Source organism: Nicotiana tabacum, chromosome 14 (assembly GCF_000715075.1).
Source record: "Nicotiana tabacum cultivar K326 chromosome 14, ASM71507v2, whole genome shotgun sequence".
Classification (NCBI taxonomy): domain Eukaryota; kingdom Viridiplantae; phylum Streptophyta; class Magnoliopsida; order Solanales; family Solanaceae; genus Nicotiana; species Nicotiana tabacum.
In genome coordinates, this window is record NC_134093.1 from 50,986,302 (window position 1) to 50,999,535 (window position 13,234).

Sequence of the window (13,234 nt, forward strand, 5' to 3'; positions counted from 1 at the left end):
TTCCTTTGTGTGCAAAACAAAATATTTTTGGGAGTATCATTAGCGAGCCGAGGAATGGTGGGTTGTAATGGCCCACACCCAAAACTACACATGTCGGTGTAGGGATGGATTGAGTTTATTCCCTTTAATTGGGATGAGATTGATGTGAGGAAATTATTCCCCTTAATTAGGACAAGATTGATGTTAGCCCTGGATTGGATGTCGACCCACAAGGCATATGTGGGGAGACGGCCTAGCTGATCGGGTGAAGATCGGATGCCATGTCACACGCATGGTGGTTCCCACACTTGGTATCACCTTTTTTTTCGCATCACCGTGTCAATCCACACTGTTCGTGGAGAGATGGCTCAACTCATCGAGTTTGTGATCGGACTCCATGCCTCGTGTATGGTGTGATGATCGGGGGCTAATGATCTCCCAACCAATAATAATATTATTTTTGTATTTTGAATTTGTTATGTTTTAATTTGGCATTTGGATATCATTGATCGTTACTTGCTGCTTTCATGGTTTTTCCCTTCTTATATTGGCATCCTATATCATGAGAGGATATTTAATTCTACATACTAGTACTATTCCATATGTACTAACGTCCATTTTTTCGGGGGCGCTGCATCTTTAATGGATGCAGGTGGTTCATCAGATGGCAGCTTTGATCCTCGTTGGCAATTATCCTCTCTTCAGCAGGTTTTAGTGAGCCCTATTCTGTTCCGGGCCTTATGTCACTTGATGTTGTACTTTGTGTTTGGAGGTTTAGTTGGGGCCTTATCGATGGCACTTCCATAATACTCTTCTTTTGTACTTAGAGGCTCCATAGACATGTTGTGGGTGATGTTCGATGTTTGATAATGAACTAGAAGTGTTGGTATTTTTCAAACATATTTTCCCTCGTAACTATGAACTTGTACTATTTTGGAAATTATAAAATGAATCTCCTTTGAATAATGGAAAAAGAATGTGGAACATTTTAGTCTTCTCATATCTATCTCTTACTACTGATTCTTATATTGATTATGAGTAAGGTTGGCAGAAGGCATCAAGTAGGCTTGCTTGACCGGGTTACCTTGATTGAACATTGGTCACGTTCCCCGAGGTCGGGCCATGACACTTGTGTACTCTCTGTAGAGCTTATGAGTCTATATTATCGGATTTTGGGATTGTGAAGGTTGTATTATGATATTGGCTATGCTTTAGGCTAATGTTCTCAATTTTATTTAATATTAAATTGTTATATTTTGTCTGATGTGGTTGTGTGATAGGCTTACCTAGTCGTAGAAGTTAAGTGAAATCACGATCCTAAAGGTGGGTTATTTTGGGTCGTGACACCGACCTTTCTGTCCAACATAATAAATAGATTTCGTATTTACTAGGCACTGGTCACTCGTGTGACCCTATCCACAATGTCACAGCATGTAGCCATATGTTGCACATGATGCATCTGATGTGCTTGACCCATTGCCAGCTTCATCACCTGATTTGTTAATTTAGCTATATTTGCCCTCATGAATGTAAACTTATCTTGCTCGAGTGCGCCTGCTACCCTGTGTTTTATTATTCTTCCCCTTTCACCATCACTTTTCCAAATATGATCATTCGCGGTGAAGTTGTTCAAGAGAGTCTGAATTTCACTATAAGGTTTATGAATGCAAATCCCTTCACATGCTGAGTCGAGATTCAATTTGGAAGACACGTCTAACCCGTCAACAAACGTATGACCCAACACCTCGTCAGTCCAACAACGATGTGGGCAGTCTCTGAACATATTCTTGTATCTTTTCTAAGCTTGACGAAGAGTCTCACCGATCAGTTGTTGAAATCCAAGAATCTGGCTCCTAAGTGGCTTAGTTGTCTTCTTGGGGGAACATTTGATCAAAAACTTCCTTCCTAAATCATTACACGTGTGAATTGAGTTAGCTGGATACTTTTGCAACCATCTTTTGCTCCCCCTAGCAGAGAAAGGGAAAAAAGCCTGTCTGACATAATCCTTAGAAACATTCAGATAGTTGTAAGTTTTCGTGAATTCCAAAATATTCTGTATATTCTTCTATGGATTTTCATGAGAGAAACCCACAAATTACTATATGAATAGAATTAGTTACACCATGTACTTCTTAAGCTCAAAGTGACCAGTTATCTTAGGCTTTACGATAACCCGATCCATGTTTGCAATATTAGGCCTTGCAGCCTCTATCACTGGTCGCTCGTCATCTCCTACCATCTTTGTTGGTTGTGGATGGACTAGAATGCCCGGCTCTTCAGTTCTAGCTCTCGTTTCAGCCTCCCTCCTTAACTTATGGAAGAGTTTTTCAGCTTTATGATCATAAAGAGGAAGAACTATCAAGCTTCCACTTCTCTGTAGTATTCAATGCAAACACCTGTAGAAGCAGAAATAGCAAAAAGAATTAAAACTCAAACATATATTGAATAAAACCTTATTTCAGACAAATATCTAATTTCTAATTCCTCGGCAACGGCACTAAAACCTAGTTGGCACCAACACACAAACAAATATATATGGCCAGAAAGTAATAAAGTAATAAGAAAGTATTGTTTCTATGAGGATTTATTAGTCGTCTAAACTAAACTAGTTACAAGTTATTTGTTCAAGTGGTTTTGAAAAAGATGATTGTGATTTTTGTTTAACTAAAATTACTACGAAAACTAACAAGCAAACAAGAAAACAAGAATGGAATCAGAGCAAACATATGGGGATATTTCAGGGTTATGGAAACTTGATCTATCTGATTTGTTGATTAAAGAGTTTTATTTTGCGTGCGAGGTTCTTTCGATGCCCTACTCACCTATTCAAGCCAACCTAATACTATACGCCTATAGAGTTAGAGTTAACTAAGGTGCATGTGTACTTTCTTCAATAAGAACCAAGTAAGTATATTAGAATATGTCTATCCTAACCTCGAATCTATTCTCTCATGCCCATATTCAAAATCTTACTTTATTCAAGTCTATATATAATCTATAGTTCCCACTTTTAAGTTCAACTATAAATCCATAGAAAATATTTTACTTTTATCTATGCAGTAAAATAATTAAGCACAAGATTGAATAAATAAATTAATATGATTAAATCAAGTAATATCAACAACCATATAAAATCCATTATTAAGAACAACCCACAACCCTACAACATGAGGGGTTTTAGCAACTCATGATCATATCAACAATAAAACTATTTTTGAGATGCTTTTGTGCTCTGTTTTCCTTCATTAGCCCTTCTTTCCTTCAAAATATGTCCAACCCCTCTTAGACATGTTTACGGGGTATTTATATGTTAGGGTCGAAGTCTGCAAGTCCAAACTCTACAAGGAAACAATTTCATCTCGAATAGAGCATAGCAAAAGGCCTAGTGTGGGGCGAGCTTCTTTCCTTGCAAGGCTGGGTGAGGGGCGAGATCCTGGACCTCGCGAGGCCTGGCTTGGCGCGAGCTTGAACTCGCCTCTAGCCAGTTGGGTCGAGGTTTGGAGCGAGCTCCTCTCCCTGCCTTGCACCAATTTTCTTTTCGTGCTCTTTCCTTGTATTTTTATCACAATTTTGTGAAACTTTCATTCCCTTTCGCATTCAAATGGGAAATATTTTGGTGTTCTAATTTATTATTAAAATACCAAAATGTCAGGTATGTAATGTACTAAAAATATAGAACTACAGACAAGCATCAACATATGCGGACTCGTTGGAGTTATGGCTAATCGGGATTCGATCTTGCTTTCGAATTTAGAACATGTGGGCTCGAGTTGACTTTTTTTTTTGACGTTTGGGATTTCACCATATTGAACATTTATTGATTGGAGATAATTCCTTTTGTATTATTTTACTGAATTAGATTATATTTGTCTAGTTTTAGATCATTTGTTAAGTATTTCCAAGGAAAGCAGTTTTAGGCATTTGAGTTTGTTCCATTATGAGGTAACTATCTTGCGTAGATTTGGTTGAGGGATATTTTTCCAGTAAATGATATTTTTTTCTACATGCAAAGATGATGCATATACGAGGTGACGAGCGTATATGCATGTGCCACGGTTATCTATGCTCGGGGTAGATAATATTTTTCTCTGTGCCTTGTTGAACTTTATGATCATCTTGACTCATGTTTCATTGGCTTAGAAAATTATATGAATATAATTATCCATGCTAGAAATAATGTTTAAACATATGACATCTTAAATAAGCATGAAGGGCTATCATCGATAATTGTTGATATACTTAGTTTGATTGTACGCATGACTTATATCATGAACACATATCTATACTTGTTATTCTTGTGCTACTTGAGCTTCCTTATTCATATTAAAGATGATGATTGGGGACTTAGGATGATATTTGGCACGATAGATATTTCTGTGTGATTGCTTTGATATTGGCATGATGGATATTTCTGTTTTGTTCTGATATGAGATTGGTACTTTGGTTGCCTCCGTGCAGAGAGTATTGGAGTTGGACTTTATGTTAGATTTATTTGTTTCTCAGATACATACATGTACACTACCTTGATTTCTCCTACATGCTTTCCTATCTTGTCTGTTACTATCACGTCTATTTTTCCTATTTGGTCAGTTACTGTTATATCTATGCTTTTACTTGGCTCATTAATGTTACCTATTTATCTTCTACCTTGATAATTGTTGTTACACATGTGCCTTCTACCTTGTTTGTTATTTTTATGTATATACATTCTACCCTGTTTGTTATTATTACGTATATGTCTTCTACCTTGTTCATTATTCTTACATATATGCCTTCTGCCTTGTTTGTTAAGGTAACATTGTTGGGTTGTTGGTTTAGTCATTATTTTTGTGCTGATTAATATAATGGGATCGGGCGCTCTCCGAACAGTATCGGATAAGACCGGGTGCACGCCGCACTGTATGGGCATCGGATCGGGTTACACGCTGTAACAATATTATAACCGAATCAGGTTGCGCGTCGCAATAGTGTTGTGATTCGTTGAGAGTTGTGATTTGTTGAATTGAGCTATTGGCATGTGAAACGGATAGTTATGCATTCGTTTATGCAACCTACATGCAATTATCTTCTTATGTTTTCAGACATTTTCTTATCTATGCATGGTACTTGTTAATGAACCATATTCACGTTTCCTATTTTTTTGCTACTGTCATATCTATATTTTTCTATCATACTTGTTACATGCCTTTATTTCTCACATGTCATTACTTGCTACATACGTTTACTCGTTACAGGCATGTATTTGTCTCATGCCTCTACTTTTTCTGTCTTTACTTGTCCAATGCTTTATTCTCCTATAATTTGTTGAATCGTAGACTACTTGATTGTTCTATGTGTTAAAGACTTGTTGGAGTCCTTGATGGGATATACGTGTGAGACTAGCTTTGGATATTGGATTTCATATCACATCTTGTTTTTGTTCATATTTTCTTAATGAATTTGTCACACCCCAAAAATGGGGAGAGCGACCGGCGCTCAATCGTGAACCTGACCGAGCAAGCCTGTTAGATTTCCTTCTACCCAACTCATCCATGAATGGAGATAATACATATTTTCATTAATTAGACAAAAAAGGTGTTCATTTCCACAATACCAATTCATTACCAATAATTCCATCATTTTAAGGTCTTAAATAGAATGAGTAATACAACCACAACACAGCATAGTTTGACTTTTTCAGCACCAATACACAACCCACACTATGTCTACGGAGCCTCTATAGATAAAGAAGATTACAATGATAATGCCGGAAACAAGGCCCCGGCTATACCTCAAACAAGATACACAAAGTACAAATGATACGTGACCCCGAAATGAAGTGGGGCTCACAAAGTCAACTGAGAAGAAGGTACACTGCTATCACTGATCAATACCTCCTGCTGTGGAACCACCTGCATCTATTTAAAGTTGCAGCGCCCCTAGCAAAAGGAATGTTAGTACTGTCGAATAGCACTAGTATGAATAACTAAATACCCTCTCAATAAAATGATAAATAATACAAAAAAGATTATCATAATATCAATGGAAGCCTTAATCAACATCAAACCTCAATTTAGGATCAAGACAGTGTTCAAATTAATTTTCATATCTCTCATTGGGATAATTTTTAGTATTCATATACCCTTGTCCACAATACCATTATTCACAATATCAGTACCACTGTACTCTAAACACGGAGTCGAAGTCCGATCACCTAGACTATCTCATTAGAGACATCAACCACACTTACTCTCAATATCAATACCACTGTCTTTAACACGGAGTCTGATCACGACCCGATCGGCTAGGCTATCCATTAGGGATATCGACAACAATCACAATTTGAATTATAATTTCCAGCACAATCACCACCATGGGTGCGGCATGGTATCCGATCACGACCCGATTGGTTAGGCTGTCTTATTTGAGACATCAACCTTTTTATATCAATCATCTCATTTCATACTCCTTTCACATCCTTTCATTTCATTGGCACAAATGGCCATAAATATAAAAATTATTCTTGGAACTTTGGCCATATTTAGTATCTCATGCTCACCTTTTTACTTTCAAACAACAACATCATCATCACCAATAAAAACAGTTCAAATCAAGGCGTGTAGTACACATGTAAGCAATTAAAAGTCTAAGGCACATAGAGATATTTCATAAAATTTGGCATAATAGCCTTCGTTTAAACTCGACTTGAAGTCAACACTTTATTAATGCACAACCTATACTTGAACACATCCTCAATTGGCAACATAACATGAATAAAGCATTTAAGGTACTTATTGAACATATATCTTTCTACACAAATCACTCGGGTCTTACACAAATTACATACATATCGTGGGATTCAATTCTAGGAGAAGAGTTTAGCCAACATAGATCAATTGAGCTTACTTAAACTCTAAAATATTCCGAAATTTTTAGCAACTTCAATCTATTGTAGAAATATAACAAATTGAACCAAAATTAGGAGGATGATCATGGTTCTAGCTCATTTGAGCATTTTATAAAACACTATGTTTGCATTAAGGTTTCAAGGTCCTTTTATGGAGGATTCCATCATCCCACGACCCAATCTTTACCATTTTTAGCTCAACAATCTTCCTACACTCTTTGATAACACATGCAATAAATATAAACAACTCTCATACCCAAGAATTATCTTGCTAAATTCCCATTCTTAGATAAAATTCGAAATTGAGGGTTAGGGTATAGAATCTTATCTCTAAGATGAAGAACTAATATGTTTTTCTTGTTAATCTTCAAATATTTGAGCAATAATCAAAGGACAATTTGTTGAAGATCACTCTCTCACTCTAGGGCACTCTCTCACTCTCAAAATATCATATTTTAGGCCAAAATAACTTAACCTCTCTCTATACCCGGCCTTGGGGTTATTTAATGAGTTCCTACATGCGCGGCCGCGCACATGGGCAAGTTGTTAGATTTTATGAATTTCGTCGGATTCCAAGACGTGGGCCCCATGGGTATTTTTGGGGCGTAATTTCAAATTTTGTGGACTGAATCAAATTAATTGTGATTAGATTCGAGCCATTCAGGAGTTGTTACGCACATAATGGAATTGTTTGAGCATTGTTTAGCTTGCTTGACATTGGATTCGGCTTGTTCGAGGTAAGTAACTCTTCTAATCTTAGAGTTGAGGGTATGAACCCTGAATATATGTATTTCGTAAATTGTTGGGAGGTGACGCACATGATAGGTGACAGGTGTGTGGGCGTGCACTATAGAAATTGTGACATAATTGTTTATGTGGAATGTTGTTGTTAAATAATCTTGGTATTTTCCATGCGGTTTTATGAGTTAAAGAAATTGAGCTGAAAAACATATTAAAAATCATGTTGAGGCTATGTGCCAGTATTATTGGGACCCACAGAGGTCTTATTGCTTTGAATTATTATGTTAAATTAAAAATTCATACTTATTCATATTCATTTCATTGCATATCATATCTCAGTCTCTGTTGTTATTTATTGATACATCATATCATCATTTTTGGGCTATTTTTCATGACATTGTAAGCCCGAGAGACTAGAGAGATAGCATGTTGATATTGGCCGAGGACCTGATTGTGAGGATGAGTATGGATCGGGGCTGCCCGCCTGCAGCATGCTTTATATACTCTATTATTATAGCACATGAGTTGTCTGTGAAGACTATAGCGTTTAGGCTGAAGGAGCCCCTCCGGAGTATGTACACACTCCCAGTGTGCACAGGTACATACTGAGTGCGAGTGCCGAGTGCTGAGTTTCTGGGAGGCATGACTGATTGTGAGGTATGCCCGAGTGGCAAGAATGATTGTGAGGTATGCCCGAGTGGCACGAGTGACTGTGAGGTTTGCCTGATGGGCTGTATATGAGTGATGTTCTGCCTAAGGGTCTGCTATAATTTTATCACTGAGTTATATCGCATTGGCATGCACACATGACATACAGGCATGGAGATATATTTTCCTCGTGCTGTTCAACATCAAATCATTCAGTATTTCTCACACATTTTGACAGATGGGCACAATGATGCATTTGTTTTTAGATGGGCACAGTGATGCATTTGTTTTTACACTGGTTATCCGGAAGGAAAATGAAACATCTTATTTATTATTGAAAAGATTTTGGGAGAAATTTACTGTTTTCAAACTATTCATATTTTTGGCAACTTCGACAAACGATTTGGGTTTTCACTGATGTATTTGAAAGGAAGAACTATTATTTTTTAAATCATGATTTGGCTGAGCATTTTATCTATGAGTTACTTCTGGTATTATTTTCTTTATGTTGTTATGATTGTTGTGGACTAGTGGTTTTGGACCCGACCTTGGTAGAAGCTCGTCACTACTTTCAACCTACAGCTAGGTTTGTTACTTACTCAGTACATGGGGTTGGTTGTACTGATACTACACTTCTGCACATTGCGTGCATATGTTGTCTTATGTTGCTGCTGTGCTCGATGGTTGCGGGATTTGAAAATGTACATGCTTTCCTGTTGTAGCTGCCTCTTGTTCAGGGTAGCCTTAGATTTATAAAAGCTCTGTTTATGTATTATTCAAACAGATTATGTATTTATTTCATTTCCGCTTTTTATACTCTATTCTTAGAAGCTCATGATTTGTACTACCAGTTCTTGGGGATTTTATAAGATTAAGACCTTTTAGAAAGTTGGTAATTGGCTTACCTAACGGGTTGGGTTAAGTGCCATCACGACTAGTTGAATTTTGGGTCGTGATAACCATGCCAAGAGAAAAGGCCATGGTCTTATGTTTATGAATCCCTTCTTTCAATTGCACTAACAATGGATCGTTGTATTGCTTCTCTTTGACTTCCACAACAAGTGATGATTCAGCCCTATTTTGCACAATTATCCCTCATTCCCTAGAGTCCGCAAGATGAACTCCCAAACTAGCCAATCGTTGAACTTCCTTGGCCAATGGCCTTTGATATGCCTCCAAGTGAGCCAAACTACCCATATATTTCTGGCTAAGAGCATCCGCCACAACATTGGTTTTCCCTGGGTGATATAAAATATCGATGTTGTAATCCTTGAGTAACTCAAACCATCTTCTTTGTCTCAGATTCAGCTCCTTTTGTTTGAAAATATATTGAAAACTCTTATGGTCCGTGAATACATCCACATGGACCCCATACAAATAATGACGCCAAATTTTCAATGCAAAAATCACCGCCGCAAGTTCCAAGTCATGTGTTGGATAATTCTTTTCATGATTCTTGAGTTGTCTAGAGGTATAAATGATCATCTTGCCACATTGAATTATTAGTGGAACATCTATATCAGATTTCCCTTTCACATGACCTCCTAGGAATTGAGTTCTACAAAAATTTCCTTAATACGGTTACAATCTTATTAGTACATGCAACTTATTTTTCCAAATTTCTCAACAAAAGACATTACTAGGTCAGTTTTCTTATGGGACCATCTATTTCAAATGAATAATATCTACTAGCTTGCGCGCATACCCTGATAACATCAATCTGCATGGCATTGCCTCAATATATGAAGTAATATCGTGCTCAGATCTTTCTTAGCCACCCTCTTTCCTCGTTATAAGTCTTATAGGATTTTAAGAAACCACTCTACTTCTCTTGTGAACATTCTCACGATTCCTCTTTACTGCTATACACTTCCCAAAAGACTTATCGACACCCTTCATATACATTCAATAAAAAAAAGCATTGGCTCGAACATGCCCTTTTCTGAAATTTGAGATCCTCCTAAATTCTTCAACTAAGACTTCTTGTTTCCTTTATAAGTGTAGGACTTAATCCACCCGATTCCATTCTCGATGAGTAACTCAGCTTATTCCCAGTATTATAGTCACCAATAGTGTTTTCTAGTATTGCAGCCTAAGAGCTATCATATTAAACATGTTTGGTTCGTAACAAGTGTTCATCTTCTCTCAGTGTGTTTCAAACATTTCCCCTTCGGTCTAGACAATATGTTGGTACTATATTTCCTTTGTGAATTGAGCATTCACTCCAATCCCATTTTGCCCTTAATTCATAGTTGACAACCTTATTGTGCCACATACTTGTTTCCCTCCTATGAACTCGTACTACTATTGTGCCTAGTTTGTTGAGTTTATCACACCACTTCATCACCAGTAGTCTCACTTTCCTATGTAATATGTAGACATGAACTCCCTCTAAATCTTTTCGTTGATATTCAGTGTCATTCTTGTCGGTTGCATTACAGTTGATCCCTTATATCTTCTATTAACACTCGTGCTCTCGGCGAGTCCACCATCCTGATACGAACTATTTTGAGATAACCATGGCCATCTAAATCTATAGATTTTTCTTCCAATTATTCTCGCCTCATTCTTCCTAGTTAGTGAATAGATATGCGCTCTTCCATGCGCTATGTGGTCTTTTCCCTTAGTTGGGAATTCATCCTGCTCGCCTCCTAATATGTGTTTGGATATCTGCGGGAATATGTATTCATCCGTGTATCACTTAACACTTCCTTTCTTGCAAGATTCTTAAGAGACACTCCATCAAGTCTCAGTGCACTCTTGGGTTATTATAACATCACATTTATCTCTCCCACTCGTTCTGTCTTTCATAAAGCCTTGAAACTTTAGCTAAATCACAAATTCATGATTAACTCATTCTTAGAATTCACATGCCTTTCACATTTGATCCGTAGTACTTCCTTGTGTTCCATCGTCGTGGACTTTCTAACAATTATAAAGCCATTTTGCAAACCTTACTCTTAGTTTCTAGTATCGTTGACCCTGTCATGTATATTTTCACGTATGAACAATTTACATTTCTTAACCTTCCACATTATTTTTGTACTAGTGGTTTATCATTTGCATATCCTCTCAGAGAATCACGTTACCCCTTACCACTTTTATAGACTACACATGTCTTCAAAAAAATATCCAAACATCATAGCTACACGACCCTACTCTCGTTTTATTGAACTTAAGTAACCTCACCATGGCCCTTCCCTCCCCACTTGGGGTGAATCTTTCACATTTCGACACAAGTCTTGTATTTAGCAATTTGAGGGACACATGTTTCACATCTCTAGTCATCGTGTATATGATTGACTATTAGGGAGATTTAAGTCACCATGGTATTAACCTCATAAGTCCTCTACTCTTATTCAGCCACATAGGCTTGGGATCCAAATCTCTCGTGTCAATATCCTTTTTGGAGTGTAACACCACTTCGCACATTCTGGGATTTTAATAATATTCATAGTGCGAGGGTCTTCTCGTTTTGGGTTCATTTAACTCTCCTTTCCTAACTTTTGTCTCCCTTGAGAGACCTACACATTTATCATTACTCTCCAGGCCATACCTTTCATATATCACGTGCCTATGTAACAAATTTACATCTTAGAATCATACACATGGTTCCCACACTATCCACATGTACTTGTTAAGCTTAGATCTCATTTATCACGTCAATGCCTCTTTGGAGGTGGGTAATCACTTCTAGCACTCTTCTCATATAAAGTATGCTCATGGTACTATATACTTGTCTCATATGGCCATACCATTCACTCAACCTGATATATGTGCCATCTGTTTAATATTCAAACCTTTACCCAATCATCATGTCAGATGACAACATTACTTGGAATAAACCAAAAGAGCATTTAAACTTACCTTGAATCTCAACACACGAGTTAGAGGAAGAACAGTTCCACAATCAGTTTTATCGAACGATTTCGAATATCGAAGAAGGGTATTATTCCTAAAGTCCAAGTAGCATCCTAATTATAGATGTGGTCGACAACACACTGATAATAAGGAGTCTACTAGACATGGCTCTGAGACATCCTAGGACACTTTAAAATCTTAGGCTCTGATACCAAGTTTGTCACGTCCCAAAATCGGGGAGCGCGACCAGCGCTCAAACGAGTGAAACCGACCGAGCAAGCCTGTTAGATTTTCTTCTACCCAACTTATCCATGAATAGAGATAATACATATTTTCATTAATTAGACAAAAAGGTGTTCATGTCCATAATACCAATTCATTACCAATAATTCCATCATTTTAAAGTCGTTAATATAACGAGTAATACAACCACAATGCAACATAGTTTGATTTTCCCAGCACCAATACACAACCCACACTCTGTCTATGGAGCCTCTATAGATAAAGAAGAGTACTATGATAATGCCGGCAACAAGGCCCTGGCTATAACTCAAACAGGATACACAAAGTACAAAAGATACATACCCCGGAATGAAGTGGCACCAAGTCAACTGGGAAGAAGGTGCACTTCTATCACTGATCAATATCTCCTGTTGTGGAACCACCTTCATCCATTTAAAGATGCAGCGCCCCCGGCAAAATGGACGTTAGTACTGTCAAATAGCACTAGTATGTATAACTAAATACCCTCTCAATACAATGATAAATAATACAAAGAAACGGAAGCCTTAATCAACATCAAACCTCAATTTAGTAGGAAGAAAGTGTTCAAATTAATTTCCATATCTCTCATTGGGATATTTTTAGTATTCATATACCCCTGTCCACAATAACACTATTCACAATATCAGTACCACCGTACTCTCAACACGGAGTTTGATCACGACCCGATTGGCTAGGCTATCTCATTAGAGACATCAACCACAATTACTCTCAATAGAAATATCACCGTCTTTAACACGGAGTCCGATCACGACCCGATCGGCTAGGCTATCCATTAGGGACATCGACCACAATCACAATTTCAATTATAATTTCCAGCACAATCACCACCATGTG

At 37.4% G+C, this 13,234-nt stretch overlaps 1 non-coding gene across 1 annotated transcript; it reads left to right on the forward strand.

Annotated features, from left to right (window-relative positions):
- The first annotated feature begins 1,733 nt into the window (after positions 1-1,733).
- Positions 1,734-1,840, forward strand: LOC142169318 (small nucleolar RNA R71). Its single transcript, XR_012699026.1, has one exon. It is a non-coding gene; the product is annotated as a small nucleolar RNA R71 (small nucleolar RNA).
- The last annotated feature ends 11,394 nt before the right edge of the window (positions 1,841-13,234 follow it).